At 37.0% G+C, this 15,553-nt stretch overlaps 1 long non-coding RNA gene across 1 annotated transcript in view; it reads left to right on the top strand.

Moving 5' to 3' along the window:
* Positions 1 to 3,044: 3,044 nt before the first annotated feature.
* The window catches only part of LOC147916507 (uncharacterized), a 40,772-nt gene continuing 28,263 nt past the window's right edge, over positions 3,045 to 15,553 (top strand). The window contains exons 1-3 of the long non-coding RNA XR_015552952.1: positions 3,045 to 3,164; positions 4,796 to 4,925; positions 7,517 to 7,608. This is a non-coding gene — a long non-coding RNA (uncharacterized LOC147916507). The remainder of the gene's footprint in view (positions 3,165 to 4,795; positions 4,926 to 7,516; positions 7,609 to 15,553) is intronic.

Consider the following 15,553-nt stretch of genomic DNA (forward strand, 5'->3'; position numbering starts at 1 on the left):
ATTTGGGGCTTTGTTTGTTCTTCTTTTTCCAGTTCCTTTAGGTGCATTTTTAGATTGTTTATTTGAGATTTTTCTTGTTTGTTGAGATAGGCCTGTATCGCTATAAACTTCCCTCTTAGAACCGCTTTTGCTGTATTCCATAAATTCTGGCATGTCGTATTTTCATTTTCATTTGTCTCCAGGTGTTTTTTGATGTCTTCTTTGATTTCTTCATTAACCCAGTCGTTGTTCAGTAGCATTTTGTTTAATCTCCATGTATTTGTGGCTTTTCTGATTTTCTTCCTATAGTTGATTTCTAGTTTGATACCTTTGTGGTCAGAAAAGATGCTTGGTATTATTTCAATCTTCTTAAATTTATGGAGACTTGTTTTGTGGCCTAATATGTGATCAATCCTGGAGAACGTTCCATGTGCATTTGAAAAGAACGTGTATTCTTCGGTTTTTGGATGGAATGCTCTGTATATATCTACTAGGTCCATCTGTTCTAGTGTGTCGTTTAAGGCCAATGTTTCCTTATTGATCTTCTGTTTGGATGATCTATCCGTTGGTGTAAGTGGAGTGTTAAAGTCCCCTACTATTATTGTGTTACTGTCTATTTCTGTTTTTATGTCTGTTAATAATTGCTTTATATATTTAGGTGCACCTACATTGGGTGCGCAGATATTTACAAGTGTTATATCCTCTTGTTGGATTGTTCCCTTGATCATTATGTAATGCCCTTCTTTGTCTCGTTTTACAGTTTTTGTTTTAAAGTCTATTTTGTCTGATATGAGTACTGCTACCCCAGCTTTCTTTTCATTGCCATTTATTGGAGTATCTTTTTCCATCCCTTCACTTTCAGTTTGTGAGTGTCTTTAGGTCTGAAGTGTGTCTCTTGTATGCAGCATATATATGGGTCTTGTTTTTTTATCCAGTCAGCCACCCTATGCCTTTTAATTGGAGCATTTAGTCCATTGACGTTTAAAGTAGCTATTGATAAGTATGTACTTACTGCCATTTATTAACTTTTTTTTTTTTTTCCCTCAGTGTTTTAGTAGTCCTTCTCTGTTCCTTACTTCTTCTAAACAGAATTGATGGTCACTTTAGTTTGACCTCTGTCTGAAAGCTGTACTCTTTAACTACCCTCCTCCCTCCTTTTATGTTTTTGATATCATATCCAACCTCTTTTTTGTGCATTTGTATCCATTACGTTCTAATCGTGGAAATAGATAATTTTTCCTATTTGTGGTCTTCTCTTTTCCCCTTAAATCAGTCCCTTTAACATTTCTTGTAACACTGGTTTCTTGGTGACAAACTCCTTTAATTTTTGCTTATCTGGGAAAATTTTGATCTCTCCTTCCATTTTGAACGATAACCTTGCTGGGTAGAGTATTCTTGGCTGTAAGTTTTTTCCTTTTAGCACTTTAAATGTATCATGCCATTCTCTTCTAGCCTGTAAGGTTTCTGCTGAGAAGTCAGCTGATAGCCTTATGGGGTTTCCTTTCTATGTAACTTGACATTCTCTTGCGGCTTTTAGGGTTCTCTCTTTATCTTTAATTCTGGACATTTTGATTATGATGTGTCTTGGTGTGGGCCTCTTTGGGTTTATCTTGTTTGGGGCTCTCTGTGCCTCCTGTACCTGGATGTCTGTTTCCTTCCTTAGGTTAGGGAAGTTTTCATCTATTATTTCTTGAAATAGATTCTCTGCCCCCTTGTCTCGCTCTTCTCCTTCCGGGACACCTATAACACGGATGTTAGTGCGCTTGATGTTGTCCCAGAGGTCCCTTAGACTGTCCTCACTCTTTTTAATTCTTTTCTCTTTTACCTGTTCAGCTTGGGTAATTTCTTCTAGTCTTTCTTCCAGCTCACAGATCCGTTCTTCTGTATCCTCTACTCTGCTTTTGAGTCCCTCTAATGAGTTTTTCATTTCCAGTATTGTATTCTTCATTTCTGATTGGTTCTTTTTATATCTTCCATTTCTTTGTTGACATTCTCACTGAGTCCATCTATTCTTCTCCCCAGATCAGTGAGCATCCTTAACACTCTTAGTTTGAACTCTCTGTCGGGTAGGTTGCTCATTTCTGTTTCACTAAGTTCCTTTTCTGGGGTTTTGTCCTGTTCCCTTACTTGGAATGTATTCTTTTGCCTCTTCATTTTGCCTCTTTCCCTGTGCTTGTGTCTACGTATTAGGTAGGTCAGCTACGTCTCCTGCTCTTGGATAGGTGACCTTATGTAAGTGATGGCTTAGGAGGCTTCCAGTGTGCTTCCCTCAGTTCTCAATGTTTCAGGGGTGACCCCTATGTGGGCTACGTGTATCCTTCTGCTGTGGCCTGCTTGCTCTCCCTGTAGGCGCCCAGGGAGGCTGAGTTATGCTCCTGGCCAGCTGTTGTAATGCTCAGCTGCTTGTAGTTGTTGTGGGCCCTTCAGTCTCTTTATCAGCTGTGGGGAGTCCCAGCACAGTTGGCTGCAAGTTCTAATACCACATTTGTGTTGCAGTATTTCTTTTAAGTGAGTAGGCCCCCACCGTGGCAGGTTGTTAGGCTCAGGGCCTTACAATTGCTGTAAGCCTCTAGCCTATTAGGTCTCTTGTCAGCTCTCTGAGGATTGCAGCTGGGTGGGGCTGGCCTCAGGCACAGGAGCACCCAATTGTTTCAGGTTTTGGAAGGTGGAGCAAACCTCCTATGTGGGTCTTTGAGAAGTACAAGTCTTCTGTGGCTGAGAAGCCCTGCCGCCCACAGGTCCACACACACAGTCAACACAGTCCTGCCCCGTGTGAGTGCCCCGACCTCCCCAAGTGGACCCAGTCTCTCCACGGCGGGAGCCCCACACACTCTGCCACCGCCCCACACTCTCCACCCGCTCCTTGTGCACACCCTGCCCCGCTCAAGTCAGCTCAGTTGCCAGGCTGCAGAGAATCCAGTCACCAATCTATGCAGGCCCACACGTTGCCTGAGGGCTTGTTGTTGGGTGGGGCTAGTCTCTAGGGTGGGCTGCCCGCCCTGGCTGAGCTGGATTAAATCGGTGCTCTAGCGGGTGGAGCAGACCCTGGGCTAGCAAGTCTCAGGGAAAACTCCAATGGCGTCTGTGTCAGCACGCTCACACCAGGCCACAACAATGGCTGCCGCCAATGTCCCAGTGTCTGGAGAGGTCTCACCCCTCACCGAGATGCACTCAGGGCCTATTAGGTGAGTCTCTTGTCACCGAAGCACTGTGCACCTTTCTTTCTGGTGATTTTAGGATGCTTTCTGGAACGGGTGAGTTTGTGCGCAGGCCCTTTAAGAGCCAGTTTTAGTTTCTTTGTGAACCGGGTTTTCTGGGGGTGCTACCCAATGCTTTAGTAGCAGGAAAGTCAGATATTATGCCGCTGGTCTCAATTGTGCTGGGTCCACAAAATGCCCACAGCGGGGGCGCTCCCCGGCTCAGGGCCCCGCGCCTCCAGGGAGGCTGCGTACCTGTGAGCTGCTCCCGGCGGCCGTGACGCTGGCGGCTTGTGAAGGCGGCGTTTTTCCTCTCCAGAAGGGAGTCTCTGCCTCTTCTACCCCAGTTAGGATTGTCCGTTGTTGCAGGAGTTCCTCTTATCCAGTTTTCAGTTCTGTCTCAGGGGTAATTTTTCCAGGAGTAGTTGTAAATTGGCTGTGTCCACGGGAGGAGGTGAGTTCAGAGTCTGCCTACGCCGCCATCTTGACCTATTTGTTGATATTATACTCCATGTCTTAAGTGTCTCAAAATGTAAATGACTTCAAAATTAACCAGTTTCACCCCCCCCCAGAAAAATGACATATGACTTTGAAAAGCAGAGACTTGGTCTCCATATTTTATGTATTTTGTTATTGTAAATAATTTAGTACATATCCATATGAAATTCGGTAGTCTATAAATTCAGTTGATGATGATGTTTACTCCCACAGGAATTATTATTGGTATTGGTACTTTCTTATATGCACATTTCCTCTTGGAAATTCAAAGCTGCTTATTATTTTGGAATCATTTAAAGTTGCTTGATTAAGTGCTGCCCACTGGAAATCACATGTTATGCGTACTTTGAACTGAGTATACATAAAAAGCGATGCCAAATTCTAATCACGGACTTAGGTAGAGTATGCGTTTTGGTACTGTTGCTTCTATTAGAAATGTCTTAAGGTATGTGTCATTAACTCATCAAGATGAATACTAGTCTTCTTAAAACTCAAATTTATTACCTCCATTGTTAAGTCTATGAATGGAATATTTGTTGTAAGAAAATATTTCTAAGGAGTGACATAATAATTCAAATTTATATAGCAATTCTAAGTGTTTCAGAACACATTTATATTTTCTCATTTGATATTTTCAAATGAGTTTATCTCATTATTTAGAAGAGAAAACTGAAATCCTAGAAGGGTAAGGTAGAACAGAAGAACATTGGTAAAACTGCAGTTGTGTCAGCCACAAAAGTGCACTGCTCAGATCTCCTTCAAGAGACTTGCTGCAAGGAGTGTGGTGAGCCGACGGCCTCCACTGCTCCACCTTCTGGATGTGCTCTACCTTCCTGGCTCAGGCCACAGCTGTGCTCTCCCCGGGTGCTCCCAGCCAGTGACTGAGCCTTGTGGGCTTCCTCGAGCTGAGCCATCCCTGCCCAAGATGGGACTATTCTAACAGGTAACCCTTGTCCTAGGATTCTTGATTGGCCTGGCTGAGACTTTCTCAGAGCTGCGCTAGAGTCTGAGGCTCTTTCTGCTCAATGTTCCTTCCTTCTCCTTTAATATGTGTCAGACCAGCATTGCAGTCTGAAGGCTCCCCCAGCCTACTTCTGCTCTTCCTCTCCTCTATCCTACAGGCGAATTTTCCCAAATAAATCTCTTGCAAGTCCAATCCTGTGCTGATGTCTGCTACATGGAAGACCTGAGATGATACAGTGGCTGACTACCTTCATGGATAGTAGAGACGGGCTTGCATTGGAGGAACTGGTAATTGAGAAATGTTATCCGGCTAACATATTAAATGCTTTTCCTAGTATATGAATAGAGTATAATAATTTCTGCTTCTAAGAATGGTAAAGAAACATACTGCAGGCTAACCTAATTACAGGGAACGACTAGAAAAATAAGATAAAATTTGAAGAAAAAATCTGTTTGGAGACATCAGAAAATTATTAAAATATTGAGGAATGCTAAGACCAGACCTAGAGAGAAAAGAAGAACAATGAGATAAGCCCAACGTTCTGAGTATTTTTACAGTAGAAGCATTTCAGAAAAGAACAATGGACCAAAGTTTGGTATATAATCTCACAAATAACCTATTCATTTTCAAGCTGTTAATGCTGCTTATTATAAAAACCTCAAAGATCAGTTTTTGTAATTCAATGTGTGATAATTGTGTGAATTTGGGAAGATACTTAACCTGTCTCAATTTTCTCACTGTGAAATGGGTGCAAGATGAATATACTACCTCATCAGTGTATCATGAGGCTTTACTGAGCTAATATTTGTAGAGATCTGAGAATACTGTCCAATACAAAGTAAGCACTAAGATTTTGTTAAAGATCTAACATGAGAAGTGAAATTCACATACACACACAGACACTCCCCAGAAGACACTATTTTAATTAAAGTCGTTATTTTCACAAAAAATTCTCTCAATTGACTTTTGAGGTTTACCCACAAACTTCATCAATATTTATTCTTGGGTAGAAAGTATAAAATGTAGATACTATCATAATATTCTGTGGTATATATTTAGAAACAATTATTTCAAAATCAATGGCTAAATATATTCTCTGAAGTAGCGTATCAGCAATTTTAATTAGTGGTATAATATGTCATAAAACCAAATATTTCAAGTAGTTGCTTATTAATTTATATATTTGAATATACACTTTTTGTAAAATAAATTTAGCTATAATGTGATCAATTAATTATGGAATACAACTTGATTTACTAAACAGTATTGTTGTTATTCAATTTGGCACTAGAATCTTCTAGAAATCCTACTCTAATTTGGAAAAAATGTTGTGCCTTACCACACAGGCGTGTTATGTTGGAATGGCTTTGCATATTCTTTACTGAAGCAATGGATGAAAAAATTCTATAATGCCTAAAGGTCTTTTTTCTACTGAAACAATTTACATTATAATATTGCTTTGATAATGGATGGTTTCTTAAGAATGCACCTACCTAATTGTAGTGGAACAGAAGGTATATAGCATTCTTCAGTTTTAAAATGTCATAAAATATTCATTAAGTATTTCTTGCAATTGTCCTACGTCATCATTAATATTTCCAGTATGCAAATGATTCATAAAGAAATTGATAATATAAATAAATTGAAAAACACATGAATAATTAAACAAAAATGAATGATTGTAGCATTTGGTCTGTGGTCTCCCATTCTAAAGTTTCACTATTTACTGAGTAACGACCTTGGACTGGAGTAAACCTTTTCCTCTCATAAAAACGCAATGATTTATGACATTATTAATTGTCTAAATGCCATCTGGACAGATGCTCCATTTCATTCTGAAATTAATTTTTTAAAAGTTTGCAGGCGTTTCAGAAATCATAATTTATTTCCATCTACACACCATATTTGGTCAGCTGGCTATTATTTCCTAGCCTGTTGGCACTGATAATTTGGATCAGTTTGTATTTCGAATCACTCAGGCACTTAATAACTTATAAATGTTTACACTGCGACCAAAATGGAGAAGAAAACAATTTTTGAAGGAAAATATCAGTTTGTATACCAGCCCTGGACAATACCCAGTAATGTTGGCTTCATTTTTTATTAGTAGTTTCGCTCTCTCTGTAGTTGAAGCCAAGTCCTCATACAGCCTCCCTTTCCAAACCAGTCTAGTTTTCTGCAAAAATCTTTCATGTCACGTATCTTTGCAGGAGAAATCAAAACTATTTAAATGTATAAAATTTCTCATAGGATGCTGCAATTTGTTCAGTTCTCCTTGTATCTACGCCCTCGGATAGTTGCCTCCCCCATTGACTCGGCATAGCCACTCAAATTGCTTTGGCCAAAAGAAAAGTAGCAAATGTGACACAAGAAGAAATGAAAATTGCTTGGCATTGGGATTTGCCCCTTCTTGGTGCTATTACAATATTTTTTCTCATTTGTAAAAAACCTAGTGTAGCCTGTTACCTGATGAGAAACAATGATCATATCACTCTCATAACCCCAACTAATGTGTAGCTCCAATTGCTTGGCATAAGAATGAGGCTATCCTAGATCAACCAGTCGTAAATGACCTGACAGCTGACCACAAATGTCTGGGCAAGGCCAGCTGAGATAAGCAGGGCCTGGCCTACAACACCAGAACTGTCCAGTCAACACAGGGATTCATGGGACAGAATGAATGGTGGTTGTTTAAGAAACTGGATTTTGCAGTGGTTTGTTATGCAGCTAAAGCTAATTACTACAATGTAGTTTATTTGGTGACTCACGAAAATGTTTCACTCATTGGGCTTGTTTTCAAATTCCCAAAGCAAATGTTTACTAATAAACGTTTTAAATAGCAGCATCTAAGGCTTTTTTTTTTTTTTTTTTTGGTAAGGAAATACATTGGAACTCCATGCAGAATCTTTTGCTCAGAACTGTGGAAGCCAGGAGGAAACTTTGAAATCTAGCATTTAGTGGACATCAATGGTCAGTACAATAAAATGTATGCAACACACTAATGATGCTTAATACTAAAATCAGATGTGTTTGTTTATATAAATTTTTGTATTCTTTTAGATATTAAGTAAATTTTAGTTTTGCTGAAATATTTAAATAATTTAAAATTTTTCTTCCATTTCTATTTCTATTACATTTCATATTCAACACTACTAGAAGGAAAAACAACAGATTTTCCTTTTACGAGGTAGATAATAAGTAACTATTAGTAAATTTTCCATCCATGAGAGCTTTCCTTAACTCTTCCTGGGTCTGAGGGGAGAAGGGGAGTTATTCACAGAAAAAGTTGAATGTGGTTTACTGGGGGGAATTTACTTCTCTTTTTTATTTACCTTGTATGATAAATTTATCAGTTTACTTTCTAATAACAAGGAAAGAAACAAGACCATACTTAATGATGAGCACACAATTACATTTGAAGATTTTATTGAACATTTGTAGGTTTCCATTATATTTTATGAAAAATATAGGTATTATGTCAAGATATCAAATAGCTTATAAATATAACCTTTTACTGGTAAATAGGAACAATTTATTATTTATTAATAACTAAATTTCACTGGCTGTAAAAAAGAAAAAAAATGCTGGTAGAATTTAAGAGGTCAAATACAGTGAGGGAGGGGAGGAAAGCTGTACTGTAAATGGGTTTCTGGGTCAAGAATACATCTTAAGAATATGTATCAAATAAAAGCATAGACTTATCAAGTTCTCTTTCTAAGGGCTCAAAAGGGTAAAGTTTTTTATATAATTATCATAATGTTTTCACTTGCAAATTTTTACTTGTCTTTCACTATGTGGCCAAGTAGTCAGTAAATCTAGGAACTCATGCCAGAAGAACAAAAAAGTGATAAACTGATTTAGCTAAAACAATTTTAATCTGTGAATTATTTTAAAGATGAAACTATAATCTTAGATTGTTTTGATCACCATCAAATTACTATCTCCATTGTTCTCCACTTTCCAAATATTTTGAAAAGGCAACCTTCAGAATGAAAGAAAATATTTTCAAACCATATATTTGATAAGGGGTTAATATCCAAAATATATAAGGAACTCCCACAACTCAATAGCAAAAAAATCAAATAACCAGATTTAAAAATGGGCAAAGGACTTGACTAGGCATTTCTCCAAAGAAGACATACAAATGGCCAACAGGTATATGAAAAGTTTTTCAACATCACTAATCATCAGGGAAATGCAAATCAAAACTACAAGGAGATATCACCTCACACCATTTAAGATAGCTATTATGTATATATTATACATATATATATATGTAAAAGATAAGTGTTGGCAAGGATGTGGAGAAATTGGAACCCTTCTATAGGTGTTGGTGGGATTGTATAATTGTGCAGCCACTACAGAAAACAGTATGGATGTTCATCAAAAAATTAAAAATAGAACCACCATAGGATCCATCAGTCCCACTTCTCTGTATATACTCTAAAGAATTGAAATTAGGATCTCAAAGAGATATCTGCACTCCCATGTTCATCGCAGCACTATTCACAAGGGCCAACTTATGGAAACAACCCAAGTGTCCATCAACAGATGAAAAGATAAAGAAAATACAGTATATACACACAATGGAATATTACTCAGACTTAAAAAAGAAGAAAATCCTGCCATTTATGACAACGTGGATGAATCTTGAGGACATTATGCTAAGTGAAATAAGGCAGTCACAGAAAGAAATATTGCATGATTCCACTTACATGAGGTACCTAAACTAGTTCAACTCATGGAATAGACAATGGAATGATGGTTACTAGGGGTTGGGATGGGGGAAATTGGAAGTCGTTCAATTGGTATAAAGTTTCGGTTATGTAAGAGGAATTAGCTGTATAGCGTATAGTTAACAATACTGTATGGTGCTCTTAAAAATTTAAGAGGCTAGATCTCATGTTAAGGAGACTTACCACAAAAAAACGAAAAACAAAACAAAACAAAAAAGGATGCAAGGAAACTTTTGATGGCGATGTATGTGCCTAATACCTTGAATTTGGTGATGGTTTCATGGGTATATGTATATGTCCAAACTTATCAAATTGCATGTATTAAACATGTGCAATTTTTGTATATCAATTATATCTCAATAAAGCTGTTTTTTAAAAAAGAATAAACCCAATAAAATTGCACATTTTCCCAACTCTTCTTTCATATATCCTTGAAATTCTATTCTTAAAACACAATCACCCTACATGGTCAGCAAAATGGCTATAAGGGAAAAATACATTAATGAATTTAGAAACCAGAAGTCTTTCAAAGTCATATATAATCCCAAACAATTATGTTTGCCTTTGGATGGCAAATAATTTATTCTTCAACAGATATATCCAATTATAATTCATCTACTGATTTATAATAAAATTAAAATTAGTTATAAATTATTAGGATACCTCACTTAAAGCCAGAAACATATATCATCTACAAAAGTATTGGGATACAAAAAGAAAGAAAGCTGACATTTAAATTGGTCACTGATGGTAAAGATATAAACATATAAGAGCAAAGTACATAATGTATATTGTAAAAATAATTATTTAGAAATTATTATAATCCACATAATCAAATATTTTACCACTTGTCTTAAAACTTCTTGTGGCTCATTCCCCTTTTTGTCCTCTCACAGTATCTTGTAGCCACATCTATTATATATTTCTGGCATTATAATGCAGTAATTTGGTTAATTTTTGTCTTTTCTTGGCCTGTGACCTCCTTGAGGATCAGCCTGTTTCTTGTTTATCTCTTTATCCCTAGTGTCTTACTGACACAGGAACTCATAATCAGTTGATGCTTTAAAAATGATTGCTCAATGAATTAATGTTTCTCTGTCAGTTTTCTTGCATTTTTAAAAAATATTTTGTTATATTTCCACCTTAATGCCATAACACATTTCTCCATCTGAGAGCCTCCATTTAGTCTAAACTGCTGTGTTTAAGGCAAAAGGTGGGAATCGAGTCAAAGGAACCAGATAGTGATTAAAAAATAAGGAAGTAGGGACCCCCCTGGGGGCGTAGCTGTTAAGTTCACGCGCTCCACTTCGGTGGCCCAGGGTTCGCAAGTTCGGACCCTGGGTGTGGCCGATGCACGACTTATCAAGCCATGCTGTGGTGGCATCCCATATGAAGCAGAGGAAGATGGGCAAGGATGTTAGCCCAGGGCCAGTCTTCCTCAGCAAAAAGAGGAGGATTGGCATCAATGTTAGCTCAGGGCTAATCTTCCTCACCAAAAAAAAAAATAAGAAAGTAGATGACAACAAAAGAAATGGAAAGGCAGTCCAGATATGGATTAAATAATAGCACTAGGATATTGACATATAAATATGTAGGGGGAGAAAATGTAAAAAGTTTTGGATTTTATGGGCCTGTTGTTGGTGTATACAGTAAGATAAGCAGGCTTTTACAGTGAGTGTTTTTCCTCTGACTCTGTTAACTAAAATTAGAAAATAGTCAACGAAAGAAATTAGTATTTTTAGGTAAACTAATATAATGCAATTAGAATAGAGATTTCATCTAAATAACTGTATTATTTTACTAGATCAATTCTAAAATATTTCCAATACAAAGTTCTCAAAAGTTGATACTACTAACCATGTGAAATTCTCATGAACCATTAATGAATATTCATTGACCTGAGTTTATAAGCATTCATCAAAATTCACAAATTAATGTGTTTATGGACAATCTATCAAATCTAGAAACATAAAAGGTTACATTTTATGTACACGTGGGTTCATGTGCCGCATTTGAAAAGTGAATTTTTATGAACTTTGATGCCTCAGCCATCCAAGATAAATACATGCTTGCTACATTAAGTTTCTGAATCTTTGCGAATAATTTGGATATTTATTTGTTCCAAATGGTGTGCAATTTAATGAAAGAAAATGACATTTAGGTCATTTGAATTCTGTAGAATTACTCAGTTCACGTGCACTAAGCCAATATATCTGTTATAGTAAAAAATAAGAAAGAAATGAGAAGTATTAGGTCCAAGAAAAATTTTGTGTCCTAAATGTTTTTTAGGGTTTTTTGTGTTGTGTAATTTTTGTTTTTCTTGATGTATTTAGTGATGGTTCTTAACTTCTTATTCGTTCCTTAATTCTTTGCATTAGTGCTTCCCTTCACTTTGTGCTTTCTTCCTCTGTACTGGGAAAAGTACTTAGAACCTTTCCACACTTCTTTCTCGAGTTTCATATACTAGAATAAATAAACACCACACAAAATATCACATCTTTTATCTTTGTTCCTAGTTTAAATTTGATCACATACATTTAATGACCTTTTTGAAATTTATAAGCAGGATAATCTAATTTATTGTTAAATATGCCAGGTAAATAAATGCAGTTCAATCAATGAGTATTTATGGAGGACCTACCCTGCATAAAGCATGGTATCAGGTTCTGAGTATGCAAAAATTCCCTGCTGTTTTTGTAAGTCAATCATTTAGTGGGAAAAATAATTTACATATAGTGGGATATATAAAGTTCAAAACAGAAATTTTACACGATGAGTTGTGTCTCAATAAATTTTTTTTTTTTTTTTTTTTTAAAGATTTTATTTATTTTATTTTTTCCCCCCTTAGGAGAGGGCTTCTTCCTTCAGAATAGAGTGAGCAAAAAGACTTCTTACGGCCACAAGTCTTCCCCCAAGAGTGAAGGAGAGGAACAGCATGCTCTGACGTTGGCTTCCGTTAAAACGCCCTGACCCATCAGGCAGGGCTACTGAGGTCAGAGGCAGGGCCACCATCGTTTCTGAATTTTGACATGTGCACAATAATATACACATACTACACTTATGTCCTTTCAGCTGGAAACAATTGTTTTCCTGTCAAAATGCTTCAAAAAGATTCATTGTTTACTTTCCAGAGAAGACTGAAGCTTGACCTTGGGCTATCAGTTCCTAGACAGTTCAGCTAGAAGGATCACAAAATAAATGTCTCTGCCATATCTAAGTGCTCATGTCTAACAGACATCTCCTGCTCTTCAGTCTCTATTGGGAAAAAAAAAAAACCTTTAATGCAACAACATTGAATGTATAACCAGGTTCTTATTTTGTAAAGTATCTTTGCTCATTATAAAACCCCAAACAGAAAATTCACATTTCATTAAAAGAAACAAGTGGAAGTGTGAAGAAGAGACCAACAGCATTCGTGAGACTGCACATCAGGGACATATTTTTCCTTCTACTCAAAGAAGATACAATTAGGAATTAATTCAGCAATCACATAATCACGGTTAGAGATCCCATGCACATGTAACTTTGTGGAATTCCAAAGAGAACAATTTCTAGAATAAATTCTCTTTGGTTTAAATATTTTCAATTAGATATTCAATTATATTTTCAAATGCTTCTCATGTTTTTTGCATCAAAAATATGTATTTTATTTTCATACTAATTTTTCTTTATCAAGTCAACCATATGTTCCCACCAAAAAAATTTAAAAATAGCAAAACCATGAATTAAGAGAAAATGTAGAAAAAAATCTTGACATCTTCTGGTTATTACACATTTTTACATATCTGTATGCTTCTAAAAGGAATAATATTTTGAAAATATTAAGCTGATTTATTTTTCATTCTCTCTAAATAATATTTCTTTATGGCTTTCCACAGATTTGCTAATTCCATACTGCGATTACTGAAAACCTATCTTTGTTTAAGAATTAAAAGAGTTTTGGAAATTCTATCACTTGCTGAATGTATATCTGGGAAGAAGTTAGAAGGTTTCCCACAGAATAGTTCATTACACAGGGAAGAATTAAAGGTATGAGTGTGATAGTTAATTTTATGTATTAACTTAGCTGGGCCAAGGTGCTCAGATGTTTGGTCAAACATTATTCTGGTTGTTTCTGTGAAGGTGTTTTTTGAATGAGATTAAGATTTAAATCAGTGGATTTTGAATAAAGCAGATTACTCTCCCTAATGTGGGCAGCCCTCATTCAATCAGTTGAAGGTCTTAATGAAACAAACACTGAAATCCCACTGACCAAGAGGGAATTCTGCCAGTAGACCACTTTTTGACTTGAACTGCAACACTTCCCTGGATCTCCAGCCCACCAGCATACCCTGTAGAATTTGGAACTACATCTCTACAATTATGTGAGCCAATTCCTTAAAATAAATCTCTCTTTATATATACATACACACATCCTGTTAGTTCTGTTTCTCTGAAAAACCCTTCCTAATACAGTGAGTAAGGGATATTGTCAGCCTGTAAGAAAGAAACTTTTCCAAGACCTGTGTAGTTGATACTAGGGAGATATCCCAGGAAGACAGAGAAAAGAAGAAAAACAAGAGACGATTCAGATAGCCTGGATTTCTCCACAGTTGGGGTCAAACTCCAGGAAATAGAAGTAGAGTTATCCTGTTGTACCTGAGGAATCCTGCTTCCTAAGGCCTAGAAGAAATTGTGTATGCACAGTGCTTCGTCCAACATGGTGTTGTCACGTATATTAGCAATGTCTGCTGGGGAGGTGGAGATGCTTGCCCAATAGGAGAAATAGGCCTGATAGATGCCTGGGAAAATGCAAAGGGAGTCTAAATATGCTAGAGGCCAACCAGGGCCCATGAACATCAGCAACAGGTGCAACAATTATCCTGAAAGAAGAGATCTATCAATGGTTACCAGCACAAAATGATCAGGTCAATGGTCCACACCAGTCAAACTCCAACAAAGAGCTGCCAAACTTGAGGACAGGCCATGGGCCTAGAAATATTGCCTGCGCCTTGCCCACACCTCTACCCTCTGCCCTCCTACAGCCACTACTACAAGTTTCTTATACATCCTTCTAGAAATATTGTAAGTTTGAATAGGTATTTGTGTGTATAGGTATGTTTTTAAATAATTAACTCTATATATTTCTGAATTATATTTAAATGGTTATATTTTAGAGAAATGTATTTACTTTGTATTCTATACAGTTTTCTGCATCATACTTATTTACTTATTTGACAAATTAGTTTTCATTAATTCAAATAGAACTGTCCCATTCTTTCTTGAGGGTTGCAGTTTTACATGGTATCAATGTTCGATAATTCACTTAAATCTCCTTTATCAAAGGTATTTTTCAGTGGACTTGTTTTTTTGCAACATTTTTTCTATCACAAACAATGATCAAGTTAATTATCTTTGCACATACATTATTCTACGTGTCTACATGTATAGGGAATGTTATTAATGGTGGAATTTTTGATAGAATCAAATTTGCTTCAACAAACATTTTTGTAATTGCTCCTTGAATCTTTTTTTTTTTTTTTTTTTTTTTTTTGGTGAGGAAGACTGTCCCTGAGCTAACATCTGTGCCAATCTTCCTCTATTTTATATGTGGGACGCCTCCACAGCATGGCTTGATGAGTGGTGTGTAAGTCCACTCCCGGGATCCGAACCCACGAACCCCTGGCCCCTGGCCACTGAAGCAGAGCACACAAACTTAACCACTAAGCCACTGAGCTAGCCCCTTTGAATCATTTTTATGATAGTCATCTTTAAAATCTGTGTCAGATAATCCTAACATCTCTGTCATCTCAGTCTTGGCATTTTTTCACTGTCTTTTTTCACTGAATTTGAGCTCTCCGTGATTCTTGGTATGATGAGTTTCTTTGATTGAAACCTGAAGATTTGGGGCATTATACCATGAGACTGTGGATCTAATTTAAACCTTCTGTTTTAGCTGGCTTCTTCTCACATTGTTCTGGCCTGGGGTGGGAGGCACTCTGTTGTCACAGTTAGAAGTGGATAGAAGCCCAAATTCTCCACTTGGCCTTCACTGACACCTGAGTGGGGAGGTTCTTCATTACTCCTAGGTGGTCATGAGAGTCCCAGCCCCCCTCTAGGCCTCCACTGATGCACCCCTGATTGAGACAGATAGGAGTGCCCCATTACTGCTGCCCAAGTGGCCTCCACTGACACCACAA

The sequence above is a fragment of the Ceratotherium simum genome, chromosome 8, assembly GCF_057802395.1.
Source record: "Ceratotherium simum simum isolate JZ-2026a chromosome 8, ASM5780239v1, whole genome shotgun sequence".
NCBI lineage: Eukaryota > Metazoa > Chordata > Mammalia > Perissodactyla > Rhinocerotidae > Ceratotherium > Ceratotherium simum.